Consider the following 5,028-nt stretch of genomic DNA (forward strand, 5'->3'; position numbering starts at 1 on the left):
TGATTCACAAAAAATACTAATATTCACTAATCTTATCAACCCTAACAGCATTTTTGCTACTGAATTGATCAGACACACTATTAAAACAAATCCACCCTAACAATCCCATACCAGCAGTCATGAAAATGTCAGAAGCAGTCATGACTTAATGGCCAAATACATAATAAAAACCTCAAATATGTATAATGTTGCCTAATTGTAACATCAGAAAAAATGCAAATTATGCTAGGAGCAAAATATTTTGTATAAGAAGCGGTTTTCCAACCCCAAATTTACAAGGACCATGTTAACTGGCCTAATAATCTCTTAAAAGGATGACAATTTCATCATGTATTCACCCTCGTGTCATTTGAAACCTGTTTGAGAAATGTCTCGGTCATTGCATCAGTACAACGGGAGTCAACGGCACCAACATTCTTCAAAATATCTTCTTTTGTGTTCTGCAAGAGAAAGTAGTACAGGTTTGGAGTGACATGAGTGCGAGTAAATGAACCAAACGTCATTTTTGGGTGAACTGTTCCTTTAATTTTGTTTACTGGAAGAAATCGTCTGGTATTAGACTCTTTTCTACAGATTTTATTTGAAGATTTTCTCTGTGGTATTTCAGCTCAGTCAAACTTGATCGTTTTTGTTTGTTTGTTTTTATTTGAAAAGGAAACGAAAGGTACTTCTTGTAGATCACTTCATTCAGATGAACATTTCCTGTTATGCATCTATGACAAAGGTATACTCAAATTATCTTCTGCCTTTCGTGTCAAAAAAAGGAAAAATGTGCTCCTGTAATGGAAAGATAAAGCGGACTAGACAATATTCACGATGTACTGAAGCCTCAAGTGCCAAATGTTGAAGTGATGATTCATTGTAATTTACAATTCAAATTTTCCAGATCTCTCCTATTCTTGACAAGCAGATACAAAAAGTAGAAATACAAGCCCCCTGTTAATTGTGTTTTAAGGAATGTATGTAAAAAGGAGAAATGTTTGTATAAGGAAACCCATATTATATCAGATAGCCTACTTTACTGGTCACAAAATTAATTGTATGTGCATGTTTGCCTTTACACGTTTATTACAGTGAGCCTGGGGTAAAGGTATATGAATAAATTCCATTGCTCTTTTGCATATACCTTTGTGCATTTCCCAATGGTGAGCACACAAACTGCTAATGTATCTGCGATTGCGTATCTGCATTTGATTTGAAAGGCGCTGGACAATTTGCATTGAACTTAGCCTGTAAGGTACAAGCATCCTCCGAACAAACACTTTTACATGCATATTTACACGCTTCGCATTTAAGATCGATTCAAATGAATAATGCTTAAACCCCACATATTGAAATCCAGCAGATGAGATCAGACCATCAAACACAGCTCTTAATGAATCCAGATGTCTTGCTGGCCAGACGGGTCATCGCAGGTAACGTAACGTTCGGCTAGATACCGTCACTAAAAATCTGACGCACGCAAACTAAATATAAAGACGCAAGCAAACCGTGCGATTACAGCAGGCGCCTGAGTGATCGATATCTGTTTCACGTTGCCATCTACCCATCTTTAAAAACCAGTCAAGTGCTCGAGGGGACGCCGACGTTTCTATGGTTTTCTGATGAAACGCATCGGTAATCATCATCATCATGCAACGCGTACGTGAAATAGATGCGTTGCGTGACAAAACAGCCGTGACAAAAGCATTATGATCAAATAACGTACACGTTTGCGGTTAAAGGCTACAGCACAAACCGCGATAAAGCAATACGGGAGCAGGTTATCTTCGCACCTACCTTTGTCATCTCACGCCTGATCGATTGAGTGAATGAGCAGTTTTCGTTCCCCGCAGTGAAATAAATCCGATGCCCCGTGAATTCGTTCGTTTGCGGTTATTTGAGTTCAAAACAGGAGGACCCGAAACACGCGAGAAGCTGAGGTGTTTGGTGGGTCATTTCGGATGCTTCTGTAGGGCTACTGGTATTAGTGCTCTGTGCCATCAACGCTGCACGCGATTACATCGCGCCGCCTTTCTCCGGACTGACGCACACGACCCCAGATCATGCAGGGGCTACAACGAACTTTTGAACAAATCCAAAGATTTACCAAAACTGATGAATTGAAATGCAACGATACTGCATGCGGCATTTTTTCAGGAACAGTTCAACCATAAATTAAAATCCCGTTGCCCTTACAGTAGCTACATCATTATCGGGTACCTTGAAAAACCGGTGAAGTTTGAAATGTGTACTAGAATACGCGATATTTTTGCAAATAATACTTCTGTTGTGAATCGATATGGTTTGTTATGAGAGAATTATGAGCTGCACACTTACAGTAGGCTGTGCATAGCTAGTTGGAGACCTATACAAACGATTGAATATTTTGTTCCTCCAATTTTCATATTTGGTCATGGCAGGAATGTGCTGCTCCCATTTAGAACATTGAACTCGTCAGTCGACATCAGATTTTTCTGTTATGGTCTTTTATTTTTTGCATGTTTATGCGGAGTACAAACATTTTTTGTCTGATATGTTTGGTCTATATTTGAAATGATTCATCGTCCATATCAATAAATAAATAAATAATCCTATATAATTTATAATTGTTTACTTTTTCCCTACTTTGACTTTTGTACTCTGGCTTTTGTGTTACTCTTGAAATTCTGTATTGCTATGATGATAAAGTGCTGTATGGTTATTTGCTTTGTTATTTTGTACATTTCTCTTGCAAAAAAAGCATTAAATCTACTGTAAGTCTAACATTCTTGCTAACTGAAACAAGTTTCACGAGCTGCCTCTTAAAATTAGATCGTTGAAATTAGGACACTATGGAAAAACTTAAATTTACATTTAGACTTTTAGCAGACGCTTCGCGACTTACAAAGAGTTCGGGGAGCAATTAGCGATATGTCATACAAAGAGCAATAGAAATACAAAGTTACTAGTTTCAACAAAAGCTAGACCACTACCTGATGAGAGAAGAGAGAGGGTTGGTGTACCTTTTTTTCATTTGTCTGTCAAGCATTCACAGAAGAGATGGGTTTTAGTATTTTTTGACGGTTGTGAGAGATGTGGTTGACCGGACCGCGTTAGGAAGAATGTTGCACCAGGAAGGAGTTGTGACGGAGAATTAGAAGTATGGCGTTCCAATCCTCAACAAGCAGCATTTTTTGCTCACCGCAAACGGTGTGGGATGATTCACGTTCACCACACAAAGTTTAATAGAACGCCTTAAAGAGGTTGTTCAAATGAAGTATGGCCTCCCGTCCTCCTCCGGTTTCACGTCTATGTCTCAGGCTCTGTCTTTCACTTTCTCTCTCTCTTTAGTTCTGTGCGGTGACTTTGTCCTTATGGGATCGAGTATCCCAGCACACACAGGGCTCTGTTAACAACAATGAGGGCTGGGTGAGACACTGTGTGTGTGTTTAAGGATGAGGTTGTCAGAAGAATGGGCAGTGTGTATAAGTGGAGACGAAAATAATAATGGACTGTGAGAATAAAAACTACTGAATGGGGAAAAGGAGATTTTATAGACCATTTGATCTGAGGATGTGTGTAAACCTTAATTTAGTGTTTTTCTGTCAAATAATCAAAGTATATGTCTTCACATTCACTTCTGATCCAGTGTCTTTTTGCCTTTTATAAAATGACATAGCAAACATTATTAGCCGTGGGAAAGGGGTGTCTGGTGAGAAATCTGTAAACCCAGATATCTCACCAGATATCTGGGTTTACAGGCAAACAGTATTCGACCGTGGTCGTATGTTATTATTCTACATGCAGTGTAATATCAATCTGCCTTCACTATCAGTGAACGGAACAATTAGTTCTCGGTTTTTCATATACACAAACACTAGTGTCACATCAAACCATGTGACCGTGCCGTTTTATTTGTGAGAAGCTTAATGTTTCAATTGCATAAATAAAACAATCACATAGTACCCAAATAATACCGATCGGAGATTAAAAAAGGAAATCTAGATTAAGAATGGCCAATCTTCATAATGAAGGCCAGCCTGGCGTGTGCCACATCTCACATCCAGCTTGAGGCTCGGCTTCGGTCCAGCTTATCTATGAAAACACCCCCCACACATCATCGCAATTTCATTTCAGACCACTTTAGCCACACAGATTTCTGAAATTAATCCTCTCAACTCAGGTTTATTTTAGCAATAGATCTTCAAGTGCCGTAATGTACCGCTGGATGAATTGGCTGCTCTTTAACACAATGGATCGATTCATGGCGATTTTCTCGACCAGGAATTCATTGTAAAACAGGACCCCATTGACTTCCAATATATGAAGACAAAACCACTAAGACATTGCTCAAAATATATTTTTGTGGTGAGTCATGTGTCGGTTCTTAAATGACATTATGGGGAAAAAATGATTACGAAATGTCAATTTTTAGGCGAACTATCCCGTTCAGATTCGCTTAATAGGACTAGGTGTTTTAATCCCACATTTTCACCAGTTGAACTATTGAACATGTGGCACTGTGTAAGTGTGGATCAGATAATATAGATCAGAATATTTAATATTGTTCAGATCAAGGAAAAGAGGATAAAAGGAAGGCTGGACATAACAGATTGGGTCTTGTTTCACTGCTGTGATGTGACATTGATCTGGAAAAATTATTTATGAATGGAGAAACACAAGAACAAATACAAGTAACGAATGTCACTAGTTAAGCCAGCAGCTCTCGGAGTTCAACTCTTGCTTGTTTTCCCAATACTGGAAGGGAGACCTTTTGAGGAAAATGAAAATTGCTGCTGGATGTTGTGCCACATGTGTCTACGACACCAATAACGATATGGACACAATACTGTTAAAAAAACTACACCAAAGCCTTTGAACATAAATCTGACTCTGCCCCTATTAGGTTTAGACCCCAATTTCAATTGTACAATTTCTTATTATGTGTTAATTACAAGAGAGTTATTCAAACCTACAATGACTTGAGGGTGAGGTAGACAGAACTTAAATTTGGAGTGAACTACACCATTACAAACACATTTAATATATTGCAAATAAAAACAAACT

This window comes from Barbatula barbatula, assembly GCF_947034865.1.
Source record: "Barbatula barbatula genome assembly, chromosome: 1".
Classification (NCBI taxonomy): domain Eukaryota; kingdom Metazoa; phylum Chordata; class Actinopteri; order Cypriniformes; family Nemacheilidae; genus Barbatula; species Barbatula barbatula.